This window comes from Tamandua tetradactyla, chromosome X (assembly GCF_023851605.1).
Source record: "Tamandua tetradactyla isolate mTamTet1 chromosome X, mTamTet1.pri, whole genome shotgun sequence".
In the NCBI taxonomy this organism is placed as follows: domain Eukaryota; kingdom Metazoa; phylum Chordata; class Mammalia; order Pilosa; family Myrmecophagidae; genus Tamandua; species Tamandua tetradactyla.
In genome coordinates, this window is record NC_135353.1 from 165,394,723 (window position 1) to 165,420,157 (window position 25,435).

The 25,435-nt window shown below is 48.0% G+C and overlaps 1 protein-coding gene across 2 annotated transcripts in view; it reads right to left on the reverse strand.

Moving 5' to 3' along the window:
* Positions 1 to 14,854, reverse strand: part of CLCN4 (chloride voltage-gated channel 4) — a 77,223-nt gene extending 62,369 nt beyond the window's left edge. For both annotated transcript variants that reach the window (XM_077146153.1, XM_077146152.1), the window contains exon 1: positions 14,766 to 14,854. The gene's annotated coding sequence lies outside the window, so the exon portion shown is untranslated. The remainder of the gene's footprint in view (positions 1 to 14,765) is intronic.
* Positions 14,855 to 25,435: the final 10,581 nt, after the last annotated feature.

The window sequence follows — 25,435 nt, forward strand, 5'->3', positions numbered from 1 at the left end:
CATCAGAAAACATGCTGTGATCTCATTTATATCATGTTCAGAAGCAGGCAGAAGGAAGCTATGATGCTCAGGTGCGTAAGTCAATGGGAACTCTGAAGAAAAGCAGATAGAAGGGAAGTCAGGAGAGCAGTCTCCTCTAGGGGGAGGCAGGCATGACATGCCCACACGTTCTATTTCCCAGACCAGGTGGCGATAGTACAAGGGTTTCTGTTACAATTCACTAAGCTATACGTTTAGGTCCCTGCCCGCTTCAGCATGTCTGTTAGACTTCCCAATTTTAAAAAGTGTTTAAATGATGGCCTGTCCAACATCTGTTGTGTTTGCCCTGGTGGCACATGGTCCTCCCTCCAGTGTCACCAACACAAGCTGTCTTTGCAGAACAAGCCCTTCCCCGCTCTCTGCAGCCCCTGAGGCTCAGGCAGAAAGGACCATGGTTCAGCTCCAGGTGGGGACATGAGACTCGAGTCAGGCTCTTCAGAAGCCAACCCATTGTTCGGGGAGAGCCGAGTGGCCCAGCTGGGCCAATGAGATGACCCAGGGGCTATCACGATGTTAGAAGCCAAGGCCCAGAGCAGAGCGAGTGCCTGGAGGGGGCGACACGATGGGACAGGCAGATGGGGCCTGTGTGGGACAGACCAGCTCTGTATAGCTGTAAACGGACTTGAGGGATATCTAAATACACTCATTGTCTTTTTGAGGCACAGTGTTTTACGAAGGAAAAGATGCTTTAAAAATAGCACGCTATGGCCGAAAGAGGAAGGCTAGAGTCACATATGTCACCAGGAGGAAAGCTAGAGGGCAAGAACTAGGATTGCATAACTTAGCAAAACCTACAGTGGACAGTGATGGTGGTTAATTGTACAAGCATAAGAAAGTTTTTACATGAATGAGAACAAATGTATGTCACTATTACAAGGTGTTAAAATGGGATGGTATATGGAAAAATATAATTAATGCAAAGTAGGATCTATAGTTAACAGTAACACTGTAATATTCTTCATTAATTGTAACAGAGGCAATACACTCAAGCTAAATGTAAACAAGAGGGAGGTATAAGGGAGGGGTATGGGATATTTTTTCTTTCTTTCTTCTCAGAAGAAATGGAAATGTTCTCATAGAGACTGTGGTCCGGAAGCATGAGTATGGATTATACCAGGAGCCACTGAGTGTACAGTTAAAATGGACTGTATGGTGTGGGAATAAAACTGCTTTAAAAAATAAAGAGAAAGCAACAAGTGCTGGAGGAGATGCGGAGAAAGAGGTGTACCTATTCACTGTCGGTAGGTGAGCAGACTGGTGCAGCCCCTATGGAGGGCAGTGTGGTGGCTCCACAGGAGGCTAAGTATAGAAGTGCCATATTACCTAGCAATCCTTTTACTAGGTATGTAGTCAGAAGAAACGAAGGCAGAGGCCTGAATAGACATTTGCTCACCAATGTATATGGTGGCATTATTCACAACTGCCAATGGATGGAGGTAGCACAAGGGTCCAGCGACTGATGGACCAAAGGCAAACTGAGATGTATACATACAATGGAATATTGTGCGGCTGCAGAAAGGAATGAAGTCATGAGGCATGCAATGAGGTGGATGAACCTTGAGGACATGTTGAGTGAAATAAGCCAGAAACAAAAAGACAGAGATTATATAGTCTCACTAATATGAACTAACTATAATGAGGGAACTCGGAGAGTTAAAGTTGAAAGCATAGGTTAACAGGAGATAGAGAGAGGGCAGAGATTGGGCAATCGATGCTTAAGGAGTATAGAATGTTCAATAAGGTTGACTGTAAAAGTTTGGAAATGGGTAGCACAATACTGTAAGTGTAATTAACAAAGCTGAGTAGATTATGGCTGGAAAAGGAAGGCTAGTGTCACATATGTCACCAGAAGGAAAGCTAGAGGATAAAAACTGGGACTGTATAATTTAGCAAAACCTAGAGTGGACAATATGGTGGTTAATTGTATAAATACTATAAAACTAGAACAAACGTACATCACTATTACAAGGTGTTAATAATAGGGTGGTTTATGGAAAAAAAATACAATTAATGTAAACTAAGGTCTATAGTTAACAGTAGCATTGTAATACTCTTGCATTAATGGTAACAAAGACAGTATAGTATATCAAAGTTAAATGTCAATAATAAGGGGTATTGGATCTTTTTCTTCGTAAGAAATGAGAATGTTCTCATATTGAACTGTAGTTGTGAATGCATAACTAATTGATTATACCAAGAGCCATCAATTGTACACTTAGGATGGATTGTATGGTATGTGAATAAAACTGTTAGTAATAATAATAATAGGGGGAATAAGGTATATGACTTGTTTTGGGTTGTCTTTTTATTTTTATTTCTTTTTCTGGAGCAATGGTTCTAAAACTGATCATGGTAATGTTTGCACAACTGTATGATGAGACAGTGAGCCACTGATTGTATACTTCAGCTGGTTGGTTTGGTGTGTGTATATATCTCAATAAAATTGCATTAAAAAAAACAAAACAGCACGCTGCTATGGAGGACTGCAGGAACCATCACAACTGGAGAGGACTTCACCACCTGCATTGTACAAATGAGGCAACTGAGGCCTGGGGGGGAACCGACTTGCCCAAGCAGCAGGCTCTTCAGGTGGCAGAGCTGGGGGACAGGCCCGAGTGCCACCAAAGCCCAAGCCCCTGTGCTCAAGGTGAAAGAGCCAATCCAGAGGCTCTAGATCAGGTCACTCCACTCACAGAACTTGCTCCTGAGACCACAGTATCTTTTTTACCCTACCAAAGAGCATCACAAAGCTATCTTACTTGGAACAGAAATAGGACATAACTGGAAAAAATGGTGAAGTCCAATAAAGCCTGGAGTTCAGTTAATAGTTAAGATATATATTTCAGTTTCTTAATTTTGAAAAATGTTAGCAGTTAATAAAGCTGAGTGAGGCTTATCACAATCTCTCTATATTATCTTTGCAACTTTTCTGTAAAATCAACCCAAAACAAAAAAAATTTATTTTAATAAAGTTAAAAACAAGCAAATACTCAAGTGAACGGGGTAAAATAAAAGCACTAAGGCTGAAGGCAGGGCAGGAAGGGGCCAGAAAGGCCTGTGTCCCGAGTGACCAGCCCCTCGGGGCTGCAGTCTATTCCCCTGCCCTGGTGCTGCCCAGACCACCCCATGGGGAGTTCTGAGACATCTCAGAAAGGGCCAGCCCCGGGAACAGGGGCCAATACTACATCACTACTCCTAGGGTTTTGGCTAATGGCCTTGTCACTGGATGAAAGCTCAGCAGAGGAGCACTAGCATGGCCCACAGGGGCTGTTTCTGTGGCTTCTCTGAAACTGACCCATCCACCTTCATTTGGTAACAAACCTGGCCCCTGGCCCCCCATGTGGGCACATGGCCCAGGCTCTGAGACCCTGGCTCAGTGACAAGCTGTGGGGGGACTGTGGGACCCACACGAGATTGCCCACAGCCCAGGGGAGAAAGGGAGTCTCTTTCCCAGGGCCACCTCCCATCCCAAGTGTTCACAGCAGGAGGGAATGAGGACAGCAGGCAGGGACCATGGAAAAACAGCCCGTTTCAAACAGAAGAGGCAGAATCTGCACATTGTGGGTACCTGGGGAAACGTCTGTAGACATCTGTCCTAACGGGGAGGAGTGCTCTTGGCATCTAGTGGGTGAGGCCGGGAATGCCGCTGAGCCTCCGGCAATGTGTGGGACGGCCCCCTCCACTCCATACCACCCTGCCAAAAAGGGCCACGCCAGAGAAATCCTACCTTGATCCAAAAACAATCAAACAAGACAGCCAGGCACTTCTCTGTAGGGACAGATTTGGTAGCCCTGGAGCCAACTGATGATCTCCGAACTGTGCAAGTCCACAGGTCATGGCCACCCAACGTGGTCCTCCACTGCAGGCAAGTTTCACTCTGGGGCAGGACTTGTGGGTGATCTGACCCCCGACCCAGGGCACAGTCTCCCATGGCAATGTCCAGAGATACTTCTGGTGGTGATGACTGGGGGAGAATGTGCTCCCGGCTTTGAGTAGATGGAAGACAGGGACGCCACTCAATGTCCTACAACACCCAACACGACCCCACCACAAAGAAGCATCTGGCCCCGAATGCCAACAGCACTGACTGGGGCCAAGAAAGCCTGGTGGGGGCAAGCAAGAGAGGCAGGGGGACGCCCTGCGGAGCCTGGGGCCTGGGGGCCCAGGATTCTTTCCCAGCTGTGGCACCCTGTCCAGCACTCCCACACTTCATGTATATTTGCATCACCCAGCACCTTGTTAAAGTGCAGCTTCTCCTTCAGCGGGTCTAGGTGGGGCCTGGGCTCCAAGGAATGCTGCCGCTCCTGGCCTGTGAACCACACACACACTGAATGGCGAGGAGGTCAAGAAGAAAGAAGAGAGACAAGGCCAAACTCCGAAACCTGGGAAGAAGGACAAGGGCAGGGGACAGAAAGAAGCAGTGTGTGAGGAGATGAAGAAGCCGAGGGCAGAGGGTCAGGAGGGTCCTGGAGGCAGAATCACGTGGCATTTTCTATCAACCTGTGAAGGCTCTGCCCATCCCGAACCCATGTGAGAGAGTTTTATGGCTCCATACAAATGCATAAAATCTTCATGACCCAAGGTCAGGCGAAGAGGTCTTAGATATGACACCAAAGGCATGATCCACAAAAGGGAAAAATGGTTACAGGCAAATCAAAAATTCCCTTCCATGTAGGAAACCCAGAAACGGCTCCCGGATATAGCTTACTGATTGCAATTGCTGAGCCCTCTGCAGCATTGCAACTGCTGAGCCCTCTGCAGCAAAAGGGCCCAAGTTGTACAAGGTCCCTGGGCATTCAGGGACAGTCTGAGCACGGAAGTGGCTGGCCGCCCACTCCCCAGCAACACACTGCTGTCCCATCACTGCCCAAGGCTCACGGTTCACAAGCTTTGGTGGATACCAGCACGACCAGGGTGTCCGCCCCACCCCCCAGAGGGTCTGCTTCAGCAGATCTGGGGTGGGGCCAAAAACATGCATTTTTAACACGCTCCCAGGGAGGCTGATGCTAAGGAACCAGGGACCATATCTGGAGAACCACTAGCTTAATAGAACACTCTGTTCCCTTCCTACTCCCCCTGTGGCCTTTCAGTAGTGTTTTGTTTGTTAATATCAATCTAATTTATAAACTGCATTTCGTGGAATAATAATCTACAACCTTGCTTACTCCTGCATTTGACTATGAGCCACTTGAGAACTGAGGCCTGTCATCGTCATCTTAACTTACTCTCTGGACCTTTAAGGAAATGTTTGCTGATCTCTTCTAAATGGTAACAGTATCCATTAAACCTAAGAAGCTTGGCAAACATAAAGACAGACATCGCCCTAATTCCAGCAGCAGGCATCCTGGCTGACGCGCAACCTCGGGCCGCGGACCCAGAATTGCTGGGGCCCAGGGAGTGGGACGCGAACCCATAACAGCAGCTAGCAGTGCCACCATCTCACCCCGGGGACGGCCCTCCTCCCTTACCCCCTGGAGGAGGCGAAGGCTCAAGCAGCCAGTGGTTTTAAAACTTCCTTTCAATACTCTCAAGAAGTTTCTCTGAAATAAACGTTGATCAACTGAAAGAAATTCTGTTCTGTACAAATATTTAAGCTATTAGAGTCTCATCCCATAGACAGAACATGCTCAATGAACGCCAAGCACGCACACACACACACACACACACACACACACAAAAAAAACAGTGAAAACCATTCCCAGGAATACTGTAACCAAATTGCTCAAAGGCATGATAGAGAATAAGAGTGAGAGAAACAAGATCCACAGCGTACAAAGAAAACTGCTAGGCTATGTGTGCAGCGACGAGGGCCGATACAGCCAGAGAGAACACAGGTTCCTTGATAGAAAGTTCCAAACAGGCAAAACTAAGGCGTGCTGTCAGAGTCAGGCCAGTGGTTACCCCTGGGCTGGGGAGTGACTGGAGGGGACATGAAGAGCTTCTGAGGGCCTGTAATATTGTTTCTTAGTCTGGGTGCCAGTCCCCCAGGTGTGCTCACTTTGTGAAAACTTATCAAGTGGCAGACTTACAATTCATGTACTTCTCTACATGTATATTTTATTTTGATAAAACAAACAATCCAGAAAAGCCATCAGGCTAGAATGAAATCTTACCACCTCGCTTCACAAAGGTTAAATTTTAATTGGCATGCTGCAACATCTCTTTGAAGTGCCCGTGAAATACCTTCCTTTCCTTTGAAAATGCCTGTATGCATCATGTCCTGTCATAACAACCTCCTGCAGAAATCATTCAGGTCAAAAGGCTGGCAGAGCCACTATGGAGTGGACACAGGACACGGGATGCCCGCTGCATTGCAGGGTGAGCCCCGTGTCACTGGGGCTCAAAGCAAAGGCGGACGGCTCACACAGGAAATTACATCCCCCAGCTGCGATTGCTGGGTGTCGGCATCACGACCAGATGTTCAAATCCCGTTGGTATTTGGGGCTGTTTTACTGAAGGCTCTACGCTGTGAAGATGTCCACAGAAATAAAGGTTCTCATGAAATATAGGCAGTTGCCTATTTACTTATAATCAATATACCCAAACTTATCAATATGCCCTAATTCATAATCAGTATATCAAACCCTGCATGAACCCAATCGTACAGAGGGAGAAGGAGAGGGAGAGAGAGAAACGTGAACAAATACGGAGCAACCAGAGCTTCAGAAGGGGCCGGAAGGAGGCAGCTGCAGCCTGGGGCGGCACTGACCCAGGGAGATGGCGGCACCAGGCCACCACCCACCGCCCAGAAAAGTGGGCTCTTACCAGGTGTGTGAGTTACCCAAATCTGCACGATAAATCACCCCCAAACGCTGCAGCTTAAAACAATGAAACCATTTATTTTCTTACACAGTTTCCATAGGTCCAGATTTTGGAGCTGCTTGGCTGGGTCCTTCTGGCTGAGGGGATGTGAACAGGGGCTGCAGGCATCCAAAGGCTTGATGGCGAGGGCTGGAGGCGCCGCTTCCAGGGCAGCCCCCTCGCAAGGCTGGTAGAATGGGGCTGGCTGCTGGCACGAGGCCCTGTTCCCCTCCATGCCGGTGTCTCCATGCAACATGTGTGACTTTCTTCCGAGCAAGAGATCAGAGGGAGCAAGGCAGAAGCAGTCAAGTCTCTGGTGACCCAGCCCCAGGAGGCACATGCGTCACCTCTGCCCCATCCTGTGGTGCGGGGCTGTGGAAGGGCCTACCCACAGCGCGAAGGCCCGGAGGCAGGAGCTCAGGTGCCATCTTGCAGGCCGGCTCCCACCCCAGCCAAGGCTTGTCAGCTCACTTGGCCACCTTGCCTGAAACTCCTCCCACTTCCAATGCATCTGAGATTGTGGAGTTGTGCTTTTTAAAATGCAGACACCTCAGGCCGTGAGCAGGCCGGGAGCCGCCACCCCTTCAGACCCCTCCAGAGAGGGGCTCCCGAGAGGGGGGCAGGTGGGGAGGCGCTGGCGGTGGCAGGGGTCACCTGGTGAGGGGCCAAGGGCCACAGGGGCAAACCTGAGTGTTAAGGAGAGAGGAGCTCAGAGTAGAAGAACATGCACAAGGAAATGCGGGGATTAAATTTCGCCTGTTTCAAAGTTTTGCCTGGCGCCAACACGCCCCCCAGAAAGGGAGGAGGGGCACTTCCGTTTTCCTCCCTCTCCTTCCTCCTTGGCCCACCTCCCAACCCCCAGCACTCACTGGCATTCCCTCAACCACAGTCTGGCTTAAAGAGGAGTGGGGGGCTGGCGTGGGACCATGACCGGCCCCCCTGCCTGTTTCTACAGCCGCAGGGCCACAGGGCCACTCGGCCCATTTGGAACACAGCCCGAGCCGGAGCAGGCGGCGCGGGCCACACAATGGAGGCAGTGTTTCCCGCCCCCAGCCCGTGGGCGTTGAGGGCTGTGTCCCTGGTGCCAAGAGCCAAAGATGCAGAATTTCCCCAGAGGCTCTCTTTCCATAATAATAATAACAGCAACACCACCAACAGCTCTGTACAGGGCTGGGGGTGGGCAAGTGCTGTTCTAAGCACTTTTCATGTATTGTGGTGTTTGGGACTCCCAGCCCCAAACCCATGCTACAGATGAGCAAACTGAGGCCGAGGGCGAGGTTGAGTCACGTGCCCAAGCCACATAGAGGTAGCAGGGGACACAGATTCAGGCCCCTTGGAGCCCTTCCTCAGATGACAGCCAAGTAGGCCGCAGTCCCCTCAGGGCCTGAGGGCAGCTGCTTCCCCCAGAGGGCCCTGCTGGCCAAGCCTCTCCTAAACTGTGCACAAAGAGCTCAATTAAAGAAGTGCCCCTCGCTGACCCTCTGGCCTCCCAGGTGGGCGGAGGTCCCCACGCCCTGAAGGCCATCCTGTTGGGGTGCCGCTAGGGTCCCCTCTCTCTCCTGGGCCCCTCAGACTGGCCTTCCGCTGATCGTTTACTGATGGGCTATCCTCCACAGCAACCTAGCTCCTGCCTGCATGACGCCCCCATGGATTAGAGCGAGCCGCCATGGATGCTGATGCCCACGACGGTGTAAAGGGGAGGGGAGGGGCCCCGGCAGCCCGCCTCCGTGTGCCTGTGGGCAGCGGGTTGGAGGGCAGGGAGCTGGGGAGAACTGGCTCAGCTGCGCTCCGACTGCCTTGCCTCAGGGCAGGGGGAAAGGGGTACTGTCAGAGGGCTTGACGAAGCCAACAGGGAAGACAGCTCTGCTGGAACCTTCGTGGTTGGGCCTCCTATCTGCCAACCAGGAAGCACTTTTTTTTTTTTTTACCTTTTTAACATGGGCAGGCACCAGGAATCGAACCTGGGTCTCCGGCATGGCAGGTGGGAACTCTGCCACTGAGCCACCGTGACCTGCCCAACCACAAACCACTTTTAACCCAGCCCTCACCTTCACAGCTTCAGCTGAAATGAAACAAACTTCACATTCGGCCAAATAAAAACAGAAGGTAAACCAAGAACCAAGAGGCAGGTACACACAGCCACCCAGAGGAAGGACTAATGAAGGCGGCTGCAGTGGGCCCACGTAAGAGAAACGGTGCCAGCCATGAGAATGAGTCAGCAGGCCCGGCCCACGGGACAAGCAGCAGCCTTCCCAGGGGATGGAGGAAATGGAGCGTTTATGTGCAGGGCACACTTTGGCCAATCCCCAAATCCCAAACCCACCTTGGGCCTATAACTGGCTGCCCAGGACAGGAAGGCAGATGCCCTCCCCAGAAGGAGACACTCAGCACACAGCCTTCTCTTTCCACCCTTGCCTTTGCCACCAGGTCACCCCTGGTACAGGTCTGAGACCTCAGGAGGGGACAATGGTAACACGGTAAGGCTGCTCGGAGAAGGTGGCATGGAGCATGGGTGACATGTGCTCAGCCAGCAGGTAAGGCATGGGACTTAGCATTCCAGGCTCAGAAAACAGCCAAGCTGTAGCCCCGCCACAGGAACCAGTGTGGTAGGTCCGAGGGCAGCAATAAAGCTGTATCCAGGGCTCCAGTGACAACCCCAAGAATCCCCACTGCCAAACAACAGCCCTGAGGACACACCAACTTCATCCAGGATGGGCCTGGCTGGTGTCACCTGCTGAATACACATGCCGTCACCTTTGCTGACTCTATGACACCCCTGTTCCCTATCAAGTAGGATGCTGGCCCTGATCCAGGACAGAGGAGATATGGATGGCCTCTGTGTCCTCGATCCCGAATGCTATAGTTACACATCTACAATGTCACCCCACTGGACCAGGCTGCTTAGAGAACCAAGGGGCCACCCTGCTGTCTAGCACAAACTGGTGCTAGATAAGTTAAATACACAGGCCAGCTCAGTGGGTCACCCAGGTCCCCGCTTACCTGGTCACTGTCCAGCCTCCTGGCCAGCCACCCTGCTTTCTCTCTCACCCACCTCTGACCGTGCTCCTCACAGTAGCCAGAGTCATCCAAACCTGTCACTCCCCCACCCAAAGGCATCCAGTGACTTTGCGTAGTATTTCAAACCATCCAGAGGTGATGCCATGACCTCCAAGTCCACAAACGGTCTGCCCTGGCCACCCCTGCCAAGCACTTCCCACCATGTGTTCTCTGGACACACCAACCTCCTTGCTGCCCCAGGGCCTTGACACTGGCTGTCCCCTCTGCCCTGAATATTCCACTCTAGATGTTCATGTGGCTCACTCCCTCACTTCACCTGAGTCTCTGGTTAAGTGTCAGCTGCTGAGAGAGGCCTGCCTGACCTCCCGTCTAAACCAGCATTCTGAATCCAGCGCTGTCCACCCTCGTCCCCTCCTTTATTTCACTCAACAGCACACCCTGCACAATAGTTCATTTCTCTTTCTGCACCTTGACTATCAGCTCCATGGGGGGCGTGAACCTTGCCCATTTGGTTCTACAGTGTGTCCCACTACTCAGACAGATGGGTCTCCACAGGGGACATCTGGCAATATCTGGAGACATTTCAGGTTATCAAAACTTGGTGTGGGAAGAGTGCTCCTGGCATCCAGAGAGTAGAAGCCAGGGGATGCTGCTCAATGTCACGCAATGCACAGGGCAGTGCCCCCCGCCTCCCCTGCCCCAGAACGAAAAACCATCCAGGCCCAAAGGTCCCTAGGCCAAGATGGAAAAACTTTGGCCTACACATGTACTAGGGACCCAATGAATAACTGTCAAATGAAGAAATAAATGAAGGAATAATGGATGAACAAATATTGAGGCTCACATCTTTTGGAAATGCCTTTCTAATTCCCATGATACCGAGAGGCCTTTTCTCAGGCTACCAACATTTCACTTACTTGCTCATTCATCAAGTACTATGTGGCACCTACTATATGGTGTTGTCTCCAGTGACAGATGAGCCAAACATGGCTCCTGCCTTCCCAGAGTCTAGAGCAGGGGGAAAGAAAACCCTGTGCAGGACATCAGGAGCCCTGGGCTGCTGGCCAGCTCTGTCACTATCGGTCACACGACTGGGGCAAGTCACTCAGCTTCTCTGGTCATCTCTTCCTCATCAGCGGCATGGAAGGGTTGCTTTGTTTTTGAAGCTTGAACTTCTAAGTCATAATCATTTTTACATAATCCCAAGGGAACTTTTCCTCTTTACAGAGGCTTTTTAGTTTATCCAAATATAGACTAACCCCAAAGGCTACTTACTAGAAAACACAATGAACCACTGCAACAACAAAAGGAGCCTCAAAATCATGCTGAGTGAAAAGCCAGACATAAAAGCATACTGCCTATAGTATTCCATTTGTCTGAGGTTCAACAGTGGGCAAAAGTAACCTGGTAGCACAGGGTTTGGCTAAAGGGGGCAAGATGGGACTTCCCAGGGGTACAGGTAATGCTCTCGGTCTTTACTTGTCAAAACCACCTGATATAAGAGCCATGCATTTTGCTCTAGGTAAGTTCTATCTCCATAAAGGAAAATAAGAGGAAAGTGATATATACAATTATACAGGTGAGGTCACACACTGACCTTTTCTGAAAGAATAAATGGGAAACTCAGCAGTTGCCTTTGGGGAAGGGTATCAGGGGGTTGCGAATGAAAGGGAAACTTCATTTTCATTGTATAACCTTGATATGGCCCCAAATTTTCACTATATACGTGTATTACTCTTTCAATGAGAAGCAAGTAACTGTTGACCCATAAAGGCAACTCATTGCTGCCCTTGAGAAGGAGAGTGCATCTCCAGCCAACTACTGAAAATGGGGCTAACAAACGCCCCCCCTGCAGCCAACATGCCAGAGTGGTATTTTCTGCGGGGGGCGGGGAGGGGAGCAGTCCCCACACTCAACACCACCCCCCCCCCAGTGGGGAGAAAACAGATGAACCATCTCTATGGACTCCATCAGTCTGGGAGGAGTGGAGAGGAGGTAAGCAAGGTGGGAACCTCTGGGAGCAGGTCCCAATTTGGAGGGAGAGCTAAAAATGCATCCCTCGGGCCTCACCCCCAGACATACTGAATCCAAGACCCTGTGGGCAGAGTCCAGAAATTTCTTTTCTACCTTAAAAAAAATTATTACAAACATTTTCAAATACACAGAACAATATCAAGAGGAGGCTGATGGACATTACCCATCAGACTCAACAACTGTTCCTACTGTGCCATATTGGCCTCATCTCTTTCTCTCTCTCAGACGGACCCATTTGAAAGTAAAATTTTGGTTGTCATGAGACTTCATCTCTAAATATTTCAGCACACATCTCCAAAACACAAGATTCTTCTACATGAACACATGTATTAGTTATCGATTGCTGCATAATAAATTACCCCCAAAACATAGCAGCTGGCCATAACGTACGTACATTCTCTTACTGTTTCTGTGTCAGAAACCCACAGGTGGCTGAGCTGGGTGTCTCTGGCTTCTGGTCTCTTGCAAAGCTGCACTCAACTGGGCCTGTAGGCTCTGCTCCCAAGCTCCCTCACGTGGCTGTTCGCAGGTTTCTGCTCGCCAGGGGCAGCTGGGCTGAGGGCCCTGGGGTCTGGCTGCACCAGGGAGATGCACCAGGGAGATGCTCAAGAGAGCTGCATGCCATGGCAGCTTTCTCACCCAGCACACATGACCCATGTGAGAGAGAAAAGGCCCTCGAGGCAAGGCAGAAACCATAGTCTTGTCAGTGACAGTCATCACCTCCGCCACGCTGTATTTACTTGAAGGGAGTCCCTAGGTCCGGAGCATACTCAAGGGGAGAGGATTAGGCAAGGCTGTGGATGCGAGAGGGCGGAGAGCCCTGGCAGCCATCTTCCAGGCAGCCTACCTCACCACAAGGCCATCCCAGCTCCTCAAACCATCTAATAGCCAGTCACATAAAAATAGCCCCAGTGGTTTTCAAAGCGCTTTGTGCTGATCATCAAGCACTAGACTGTCTAATCCTCACAAGGCCTCTGAGTGGGAGCCAGTGTTCCCAGCTTTACATGCCAGGACGGGGACGCTCAGCTTTTAGGGCGCACCCCAGGTACAGAGCCAGTACATAACAGGACAAGTGACATCCTGCAGCTCCGCCCAACACCTAAGCCCCAGCAGGTTCCCCCGCGCCTCGGGTCTGCTGCTTTTTGTCTCTTTTCCTAACGCACGCTCCTTTCTGCCAAGCTAGCTGCCCAGGTATGACTGTCATAAAAACAGCCCTCCCCAGGTGACACAAGCTATTTCTGGGAGCCACAGCATAAAAAGGCCTTCCCATGTACTATCCAATACATATGACAATATGAAAGGGAATTGGCCTTCGGACCAAGGGCTCAGGATCAAATGAATCATAGAAAAATGAGTTTGTAAAAGTTGGAGCCCAAAAGAATATTTAGAGACCATCGAAATGGGTGGTTCTCAATGGGGGTGGGGGTGGGGGTGGGGGGAGGTGCGATGCTGCCCCCCAGGGGACATTTAGCAATGTCTGGAGACATTTTGGGTCATCTCAACTGGGGGAGGACATCTGGTGGGTGGAGCCTAGGGCTGCTGCTGGCCTGCGACGCCTGGGACATGCCCCATAGCAGAGAATCCTCAAGGCTACCCAGTAGGAGGGCCCCACAAGCTAAATGACTCTGCCACTTTGAGGACAAGAAAACGGAGGCCCAAAGACTCAAAGTGACTCATGCAAGGTTACAAATCCCAAAATCAGAAGTGGAATCCCGTGCCCCCATTACATCATCTCTACAAAGACGCAATAAAAACATTACTGAATTACCGCAGCAACACATCAAAGTGTATTGAACCCTTGAAAGAAATGTCTTCTTCAATTATCAATGAAAATAGCATTGCTTTACAGCTCCCCCAAACGCTGCTGGTGGGTCAAATTATGTAACCCGTGAGTTCCACTAGTTTACTGACGCCACAGCTTCCAAATGCAAAGGAGTCATGTTTGTCAAAAAATAATGCCACATTCTCCTCCTAAGGCTGGCCACACATCTCCTGGCTGCGGTTTCCTTCTGAACCACAGAAAAGAATGTAAACCTAGGTGGGAATTCTCTAAAGCATCCACTAGAATCCCACCCCACCAGGCTAGAACTGAGAAGTCACCTGACCCCCTCCGTCTGCCGCTGAGTCACCGAGCCCCTTCTTTCAGCATGCTAATTATTCAGCAAGGGAATTAAAAAGAACGCTAGAAATTCTTATGTGTCTTTTGGGTTTGGGGCAGGGGGGTGTTTGTTTTTCTTTTTTTGCTGTTCCTCTCTACCCCGCCCCCTCTAAAGACCATTTTGTTCTGGGAGATGATGTAGCTGATTCACTCTCTTTCACTTGCATGTTATCTCTGGAGGCTGCATTTGGATAGTTATTTTTAATCTACTTAAAACACCTGGAAGAAAAAAAAATCTTCATTTCTGACATACCTCCTTTCAATGCAGACACCTCGCAAAATAAGGCAAAACGGTTTAGATCGCACATCTAGCTCTTAAACGGCTAAGCAAGAAGTTTCCACTCCCCAGCACGTTTTTTGCTTTGAAATGCGGCTAACGACCGACGACAAACCCCTGTCAGGAGAATTCGTAAATGTGCCATTATTCAAGAAGCACAATGACATTTGGAAAACAGTTGGCGGTTATCTTTGAAAAGCCTCTCTCTCGCCTGATAACGCCTGGCTGGTCACGGTTTCCAGATGGTTCCTCCCGAGCCAGGGGCTCCCGACACGTCTTCCTGCCTCGCCCCTGCCCACCTCCTCGGGATGGGCACGCCAAGCCCCGGGCGGCGCGGGGGGCCCGCGGGCAGCGCAGGGGGGCGTCCCCTCCTGTCCCCGCGGCGCGGCCCGGCTGCAGCTCCGCGGGCCGGGGCCCCCCCGCGACGGCGCCGCTTACCTGCAGGGCCGCGGGGCGCGGACGGCCGCCCACCTGGCCGGCAGCCCGGAGCATCCTTTCTTCGGCGCGACGGGGCGAGCGCACTGACGTCACCGGGAGGCGGGCCCGACGCCGCCGCGTGACGCCCTCGGGCCAGGCGCGGGAGGGAGGGGAGAGACCCCCAAGGGCGCCGGGAGGTGCTCGGGGGCCGGGGGGTCCTGGCTCCGGCCCCGCCCCGTCAGGGCGAAGGGCTGGCTGTGTGCAGCGCTGCAGGGCCTTTCCCTAGAGAGGAAGGGAAATACAGAGCGCACAGAAGTCTGGATTCTCACAGGTTCCACGCAGGTAACAGGATTCCCAAAGCAGCACCAATAAGGGGATTAGTCATTCAAGGAAACATGAGTGCTTTAGTTTTAAAGCAGTAGTCCTCAACTGCAATGTAGAAATAAGTGTACATGGTGCAAGTCAAAATGACACTTAAAATCTAGAATGCATGGTCATACTTTACGTAAATGTTAAGTGTTTCAAATCGCCTGCCAAAGAGTATATGAAATACTTTCACTTGAAGCATATTCATTCTAGAACGTAGTACTCATGGCACTGATGGCGAATGCTTCTAATTGCTCTCAATAGGAACATTTCATTATTAATCTGTATTTCCCAAAAGACGAAAATGGTGACACCATCTTTTTAGACTGGGTACTTAAAAGAAAGCACTATTTCATGAGCGTGGTTGTCTTTGTGTCTGTTTATTTTCTTAAATCTTCTGGCAAGGAATTTAATCTCTTCAATATCTAAAAGGTAATTCGCAGTAAATCATTATTTCACATTTCTCATTTTATCACATTCTGAAGAAGTAGGTCATCTTACAAATACGGAAACTATATCCGTCACCATTTCTCATTCACAACTGAGAGCGCCTTGCCTGGAAAGCTTTAGAAAATTCCAACTGGGATCATCTCTGAAATTTAAAATCGCATTTTTCAATTCTGTTGAATTGAAAAGGTTTCAGCAGTAAACAGAGAACCTTTGCTTTTGCCAAACCACATACAAGTTTTCGAACTGTTAAAGGACAAAAGCAGAAACCGTTTTTATTGTATTCCAGGTTCATGCAGATGAGTCTGCTTTCTGCTTAAATCACAATTTTAACATTCCCTTCGCTCACACCCTAGAAAGAGAAGTGAAATGGGTTGTTTTCCAAGCAAGCAGGGGTTACGTCTACTTCCTATTTATTCCACCAGCTTTGGTGTCCCTCGGTATTTAACTCTGGCCCTTTCACACCATCTCCTCCAGATTCACCAAATTCCTGTTGAGAAAGCCCGGCTCTGGTATGGGGATCAACCTGGCCCTTGCCTCTGACAGCGAAGCGACCTAGTCTTTTCAACACCAGATTTTAAAGACCAACAAAGTGGCCGTGTGGTTTTCTAGGTCACGCCTGGCAGGTTTGTTCTGGCTGATAAATCACTTACCTTTTGCTTCCCGAGTCCTGAGATAGAAAGTTAAAACGCTAGGGACATGCCCTGCTCGTCTGGGTGGCAGGTCTGATGGGCACGCCGGCCCCCAACTCCTTCTCCCGCCCGAGGCCAGAGCTCAGCTGCAGGCGCCGCGAGGCCGGGAGCCGCGCCGCGCTGGGGGCGTCACGTGCCGGGCCCAGCCACTCCGCCGCCTCCCGGCCGCCTCGGTCACCTCTGGGCTCCCGAGCCCCGCAGGGTGGATTCGGTCCCGAGGGAGCCCGCGTCGCTGCCGCAGGACGTCCCGCCCTCAGAGGCCGCGCTGCGGGCAGGCGACCGGGGACAGGCGTTCCCAGAGTCAGTGGCGGCGGGGGGAATAGCAGATGCCGGCCGGCGGCCGGAAGGGGACAGTAGGACAGCGCTCACAGCGCGGGCTGTGGGGGGCCGGGCTGAAATGATTTAACATGCAGGCGCCTGCCTCATCCTGGCGCGGGTTTTTTGCAGTAGGTTGGTTTCACCTCCTTTCCAGGTGATTGCTGAGTTGTGAAAAGCGTTGCAGCAAACAGGCGATTTGGAAAAGACCTAAACCCGGCTACCCGTTTCCACCTTCCAACACCCTCCAGCCCCGCCTATCAAATTGTCAATTTGGCAAAGATAAAAATAAAAGGAAAATGTCAAAATAAACGCGTGGCACCCCTGAGGATATAAGCTGTAACACTCTTTCCCGTGGGCCTTTAAGCAGTTCCACTCAAATGTCTTAGGTATTCGTAGCTAATAGTTTGACTAGTTAATCGTTTGACCAGTTCCTGTTGGCCCACTGGCTTGTTGTATCATTTGCTCCCATGACTTCTTCATGTCTAGGAATTTGCTCAGGGGTGGGGGTGGGGGGGAAAGGTGTGCTAGGAATCAACTAAGAAAGGTTTGCTGCAATACTGTTTATGATATAAAAGCACTGAAAGCAAATTAAATCGCCCAAAACAGAGGATGTGTTAAATTACGTCAGCTATACAAGGGCAGAATTAAAACTGACGTGGTAGCAGATACTCATTGGCTTGGAAAGACATTCCCAGTGTAATAAGTGAAAAAAGCAAGTTCCAAAGCATTCTGCATAAGTGAGCCCTATCTTTTGAATGTAGGTATAATATATTTCTAGCTACATACATACCTCTCTAAATGAGCACAGAAAATAATCTTGAAATGAAAACACTGAAGTTCCAATTGTAGCATTTTACTGCTGGTGGGATTAAGGGTGATTTAAGTATTCTTTTTAGTTTAGCTATATTTTCTAATTCTACGCTGTTTTTTATCAAGAAACTATGACCGTGCTGTAAAGTCTTTGGCTTTTATTTTATTTTATTTTTTTAGTGCAGATGTCACTATTTGAATATTTCAAATCTTAGACTTAGTAAGCACCCTAACCCCGAAGCCCCCAAAGAATAAGTCCTACAGCCATTTTAGATTATTCTGCTGATAATAATCTTGCTTGAGGCAAGATGTTGAATAACTGAGTAATAGCCAGTGTTCAAGTTTCATTCATCTGGCTGTCCGATCTCAGTATCTCTTTCATTTAAACCCACTTCTTATTCTGCCCTGGGTGGAGATAGAAAATTAGTCATTACCATCCTTCATGAAAAGATCATTCAAATAATTATGTCACAGTCTCTGTGTTTCCTTGCCGTCTCCACCTTCTAGAGACTGCCTGCATTCCTTGGTTCGTGGTCCCCCCTTCCTCCATATTCAAAGCCAACATTGGCCAGCAGAGTCTTTCTCACATCGCATCACTATGACCCATCTGCTCTCTCCTCCTCCCTCTTCCACTCATAAGGACCCAGACAATCCAGGAGGCTCTCCCCAAGGCAAACGCAACCGACTAGCAACTTTAATTCCATTTGCAACCCTAATCCCCCTTTGTCATGTAACAGAACATATTCGAAGGGCAGTGGATTCCGATGTGAATTGTAGGATGAGTTGTTCCGCCTGCCACAGCAGGGAGTTCCCAAGCCGCTTAGATTCAGGACTCCAGGACCCGTGGTCAAAGGCAGGGTCCGGCAGGGGAGGTGAAGCTGCTCCAATGCCCCATCCAAACCTGGTCCTCCCTGCCCTGGCAGGTCATCTTCTTCGGCCAAGTTCATAGGTCATGTAGATGAAGCCATAAAGAAGAAATAAGCAGCTAAATTGGCACCTGGAGGTGACCAGCAGGGACAAAACCCCTCCAAGAAAAATCAACAACTTAGAAAATATTATAATGAAATTATACATGGATTAGTAACTAGTGCAAAACTACCCAAAGAGTATGCAAAAGAGATTTCAAGGTGGGGAGGTGGAACCTGAAATAATTTGTTGACATGTCAATTTTACTAACCTGTGAGTTCTTTGGGGCAAGGTCCGTATTTTAATTTATGTCCCCTAATTTCTAGTCTTAGTACCATGCCCTGTACATAATAACACCCAATAACTACTTGATTTCACTTTTCCTCATGTATATGTTCAACAGCAACAAGAATTATAGTGATTTGAGGCTTAAAGAACTCGATATTTAAAAAATAAGAGTATAACATCCACATGCATAATTACTCAACTAACACCAGCCCTCCTTCCCAAGGTCTCCCTGACTGAGTGCTTTCCTCATTCCCATTTCTCAAAACAAAAACTGCACATCTGGGCTACACCAGCGTCTACCAACCAGTGGGTCACAGCTCCCCGGGGACCTGCTGTTATTACTAAGAGCAGCAAATATTGCCAGAGGGATGAATATAAATAATGCCCCCCTATAAATATCCTAATATTTGCCAAATATATGTAGATGCTGTTTGGATAAACAAAACACAAATCCATTTTTTTTAGTTTCTTCAGTCTTTTTTAAAATTTTGTTCTTTTCTCTGTGAATATATTATTTTTAAAAAAAATCAGCGAAAAAGTCACCAGGAACACAATATCCAAATTTTAACTAAAGACAAGCTGTTATTGCTTGTTTATTATTGTGCAAGGGGACCAGTCATTACCAATCAGCCTGGGGGCCCCGTCCCATAGGCTGGTTAATGTGGGTTGATAATGGTGTGTGAATAAATTGGACGATTTGGGGCTTTGTACATAGTTATGTCTTTGATTGCAGATCTTTCATTAACTTCTTCCACTTCAAAATGCAGGAGGGTATTTTGCTAAGCATATTTAGGGGTGCACATTTTCCTTTGCATCTCAGGTTCCCATAAGACTCTGCCAGGTACCGCCTCCTCTTTCCAGATCTTCACTTAAGCCTCACAGCAACCCCAAGTGGTGGATCCTAACCCTCCTCCTCCTCCCCATTTTACAGAAGGGAAAATTGAGGCATGCAGAGGCTTGGCAAAACAGAACAGACAGAAACAGTCATGCAATACTTCAAGACGGTGTATGATTAAAGGTGCTAAGTTTTGGTGGAGAACATTTGGGGACTTCCACAGGAGAGTCATACTACTTTTTAGGAGACTGAGGAAAAAAAAAAAAAAGGACATTTCAGACTGGATTTTTCAGGCGGTACCTGGCAGAGTTTTATTGGAACCTGAGATGCAAAGGAAACTGCGCACCCCTAAATATGCTTAGCAAAATACCCTCCTGCATTTTTGAAGTGGAAGAAGTTAATGAAAGGTCTGCAATCAAAGACATAACTATGTACAAAGCCCCAAATCATCGAATTTATTCACACACCATTATCAACCCACATTAACCAGCCTATGGGACGGGGCCCCCAGGCTGATTGGTAATGACTGGTCCCCTTGCACAATAATAAACAAACAATAACAGCTTGTCTTTAGTTAAAATTTGGATATTGTGTTCCTGGTGACTTTTTGGCTGATTTTTTTTTTTTAATAATATATTCACAGAGAAAAGAACAAAATTTTAAAAAAGACTAAAGAAACTAAAAAAATAATAGTATATTCATTATCTTGTGCATTAGTCAGGATTCTGCAGGGAAATAGAACTGACAGGATATTTATACACACACATACACACACACACACACACACACACATATATATATATGCAAGCATTGTGAGATTTAAATATATATGTAAATATTATAAGATTTACTGTAAGAGTTGGCTCATGTGACTGTGGGGATTGGCAAGTCCAAATTCAGTAGAGCAGGTGGCAAGTTGAAAATTTTGATGAATTCCCCAGGAGAAGCTAGCTGGCTGAAGGAGAGATTGAAATTCTTCTTTCTGACTGCCGAAATCATCAGTTCTCCCTTTCAGGTCTTCAAGTGATTGGATGAGACATCTCTCATTGCTGAAGACAATCTCCTTTGTTGATTGTACATATAATCAGCCATAGACACGATCAACTGAGTAATGATTTAAATCCATGAAATATCCTCACAGTTACAATCAAGCCAGTGCTTGCTTGACCCAACAACTGGACACCATAACCCAGCCAAGCTGACACATGAACTTAACCATCGCGTCTTGATTTCTGAGTTTTTTGGTGCCTTCTTAAATTTTCTAAGTGCCTCAGTCACCTCCTCTGAATTCCAACTCTGAGACTGGGAAAGTATTCTATGAATACAAGGTCTTATAAAACCTGGAGGCGAGGACCCTATTTCATTGGCCTTTATAACTTGAGCTCCTTCACACTTGAATATATTTTCTTGAATGAATGAATGAGTTCCCCACACACATGGGCTATGTATATGGCAATATCATAAAAGATTTGGGGAATAAGTACATGACATGAAAGATACAATCTAGCCCTTCCCAGGCATTCTGAACTATGTGTGTAAATCACAATGGACATGTGAAAATTTCAAGCTTAGACCATATATTACCCTGACATCTATCCAAAGGTACAACCCTGATTGAAAGACATGACAAGCAACAACTTTGGAGAGCCCCCTGCATTGTTTGTTGCAGTGGAGTTGTTGCAAGGATGTTCTCCATCTGTTGGGGATTGAGTCATGTCTCCTACAAAAGAGACATGTTCCTGTGGTGGGAACCCACTTGCTAACAGGACCTTTGAAGATGCTATAATTAGTTAAGGTGTGGACCCATTTGTGAATCGGAACCTGAGAAATCCTATTTAGATGAAGCAAATTTGAATCAGGGTGGGACTTAATCCATATGGCTAAAGTCCTTTTAAACAAAGGAAACTGGACACAGAAGTAGAAGCCAGAAATCAGAAGAAGCCAGAGAATGAGGCAGATTGCCACGTGACAAAAGGCGAGATGCAACCCAATGAACCCTAAGGATTGCCAGCAAGATACCACCAAAATGCTACAGATTCCGGGTGAAAGCATGGCCTATCGAGATATTGATTTTGGATTTCTTCCAAAACCATGAGACAATAAATTCCCATTGTTTAAGCCAAACAGTTTTGTGGTATTTGTCATCGCAGCCCTGGAAAACTAAGACACCAGCCTAGGAAAACCAAGAGGAGATCCTTTGCATAGCACAAAGGACCAGGAGAAGACTCGCTTTCTCTGACAAATCGTTATGTTTTCTCCCTCTCTGACAGTTTTCCTTTTTACTCTGGGGGCCAGAAAACTCAGGTCATGCTGAGGCAATTCATTAGGCCTGCCTTCCCAAACTGGTGTATGCCCAGCAGTGTTCCCATGGATGTGAAATAACCCAGTTTGCCAGTGGCTGGGAGACACCCTGATTGTAGCATTTGCCTATTCCCGTGGTGTAAATTCTCCCACCATGGCTGATTCCAAGCCACTGAATGTGGAGTTAGAAAATGACACACACACATGCCATCATTGCAGAGTGACTCCACCACACACAGACAATAGAAGTAAATTGTTTTGTTTTGTTTTTTTACACCAAGGAACAGCTTCTCTCACCCACGACCTGGCCTTTGAGAAAAGCCATTCCTTGTCCTGGTGCTTTAGAATAGAAACATAATTTTTCTAAAGTTGCCCTGTTACAATTCGGCAGGCACCAACTACAAGTGGTTAGTAACCTTTAAATTAATTTAAATTACATAAAATTTCAAATTCAGTTCCTCAGTCACACTAGCCACATGGCAAGTGCTCAGTAGCTACATGGGGCTAGAGCAACAGCATTCTATGCAGCTAGAGAACACTTCCATCATTGCAGAAAGTTCTACTGGACAACACTGTAAAGCATTTCTTTTAAATTAATTCCCATGCAATAAAACAATTTGTGTTTATTACCCATGGGATTCTGCCTATAATTGCAGGGCAGGAAAAGCAATCTAGAGTGAGCGTCTGGTGGTGGGAATGATGGAAAGGCATGGCTTCTGGAAGTCTGGGCTACTCTAGCCACAAGTCTCTGTGAGGCTGTTCCAAATGCCACGAGATATGCAGCTTCTGCGTTTAGACATCACCTACGTCTGGAAACTCTTGTTCCTAAAAGAGAAGGGAACGTCCGATCGTTTGTCCCAAAGCAAAAATTGAGAAGCATGACAAGAGCACATAACGACTGGAAGGAAGGAATGGGCCCTTTGGAGCTGCCTTAGTGGGAGGCTAAACAATGGCCCCCCAGGGAGGTCCACGTCCTCATTCCTGCCTCCGTGAATTTGTCTCATATGGCAAAAGGGGCTTTGCAGAAATGATGACCTGAAGGACCTTACATTGGGAGGGGAGGGGTGGTATCCTGGATTATCCGGGTGGGCCCAGGTTTCTTTCTAAGAGGGAGTCGGGAGGGCAGAGGCAGAGGGGCTGTGACATGGCCGCAGAGCTGGGGCAGGGGTGGATGTGAGGCTGCTGAGCTGCTGGCCTGGAAGATGGAGCAAGGAGCCACATGCCCACAAATACAAGCAGCCTCCAGAAGTTGGGGAAAGCAAGGAAACCAATTCTCTCCAAGAGCCCCCAGAAGGAGCGCGGCCCTGCCCACACCTTGACTTTAGCCCAGGGAGGCCTGGTGGGACTTCTGACCTCCATAACCATAGGAGATCACATTTGCGTTGTTTTAAGCCACTTAGTGTGTGGTAATTAGTTGCAGCAGTGACAGGAAACTCATACAGACCTTGATGCATTCACCTGCCCTGTTCATGGGTATGGCAGCCCCAGAGCGCCCCAGCGGCAGTGCTAGGCTCGAGACCCACGGAGAACAGCCCCTGTGCTCTCAGAGCTGCCGGGCCTCGGGGAAGGCAGGCCTGGAACAAGGCTTAGCATTCCGGCGTGGGAAATGCGCTCATAAGAGGCGTGTCAGGTGGTGGGGAAGCCTCCAGGAAGCAGAGGGGCTGAGTTTATTCGGGACTAGAGGTCATTTCCGGCCTTCCTGAGAAAGTGGCATTTCTCAGGAAGGGTGAGTGGAGTTGGTGCAAGTTCGGGGGCCGGAGGGGAAGAGCGGGCCAGAGGGAGGAGAGGGGAAATCTGGCCCCCAAAGCCGTCAGGGGAGGAGCTCTTCGTGCTGCAGCAGGCGACTAATGTTTGAAAGATTTGGTAACATCAGGGATTTTCAAAAAACAGTTGATATCAGAAAGGAGAATAAGAAACCTAATAACATGCCTACAGGTAGTGACCTGTAGAAAGACATGTCCAGCAAATGGATAAAAAGTGTAAGCCAGAGATTTCAGAGTTAAAACCAGTTTAAGAAAATAATGATATGAGAGAACAGCATGAAGTAGAATTAGAAAAACTCTGAAATGACGTGGAAGAACTCAGAAAAGAATTAGAAATACCAGAAAGAAAATATTTTGAAAATGAGGACTAAACTAGAAGGAGCACAAGAGTGAATAAATAACAGGAGATAGTGCCTTAAGACAGTCAAAGGTCAAATGGAAGAAAATATTAAGAATCAGAAAGAGACGAAATCCTGAACAGATATTTGCACACCACAGTCATCACAGCTTTACTCACAGTTGCCAAAAGGTCGAAGCAACCCAAGTGTCCACTAACAGATGGACAGATAAACAAAATGTGATCTATCCATACAATGGAATATTATTCAGCCATAAAAAGGAATGGAGTTTTGACACATGCAACAACATGAATAAACCTTGAAGAGACAGCACGTTGAGTGAAATAAGCCAGACACAAAAAGACAAATGTTGTATGATCTCACTGATATGAAATACCTAGAATAAGCAAATTCATAGGGCCAGACAGTAGATTACAGGTTCCCAGGGGCTGAGGGGAGGGCCCTGGGGAGTTACTGTTTGACAGGTACAAAGTCTCCGTTTGAGGTGATTTGGGCAATGGCTTTGGCAATGGTAACATGATACTGTGAATGCAATTAATGCAGCTGAATTGTACACTTGAAAGTGGCTCGAATGGGAAATTCTGAGTTGTATATATGTTCCTAGGAGAAAAAGTTTAAAAAAAGAAAAAAGAAATGAAGCACTGAGAAGGGTTTATGAGAAAGTGACAAAAAGCAAAGCAAACACACACAGATACACATGTAATAGGAGAGCCCAAAAACAAAAACGAAAGCAATAGAACTGGACAGACACTAAAAACTGTAGTTAAAGAAAATTTTTGTTAAATAAAGGCATGCAACTGTACACTGAGAGAACACACTGCAAAGAAACTGATAAAGAATGGCCAAAAATAAGGCATAGTCTGATAAAGATGTTTGGCTTCAAAGAAAGAGAAAAATCCTCTGAACATCCAAGAAAGAAAAAATAAAAGAGCAAGTCACTTATAAGAAAATGACAATCAGTTTGTCATAAACAGTCGGGAACATTTCTTTATGCCAGAAGACAACAGCGCATCATGTTGAAGAGACTAGAGGCAGGAAAATGTGAGGCACACCCTACAAAAACGGCTCTCCAGGATCAAGGCAGCAGATGTACTGCTACCAACGTGCAGCTCTGAGCACATAGTTCCCATGAGCCCTTGCAGAGGTGTCTACTGACGAGCAAGCTTCAGACAACCAGAATGACAAGAGAGAGAATGGCCCAAGGATTGAGGGTAGCATGAAATACACACATCTGCTTGTAGAACTAAGACAAAATGACAGCTCTCCAGGGAGAATGTAGCGTGGAGTGGCCATAGTTCTCTCAATGGGCAGAGACTGGGGAAGGCTGAGGACAAGAGACTGAGCTTGTTGACGGACCTCTAGTTATTAACTGGCACTAAAAGGACATTACTTCAAAGTGGACACAGGGGAGGGCAAAAAGGGGGTTACCTGCCAATTTCAATGTTGCTTGTGTAGGGAACGGTGTTAGTTTGAAACTGTTGTGTACCGCAGAAAAGCCACGTTCTTAAATCCTCATTCAGTTTTGTTGGGTGGGAACATTTTGATTGTTCCCATGGGGATGTGACCCACCTAATTGTGGGTAGTAACTTTTGATTAGATGATTTCC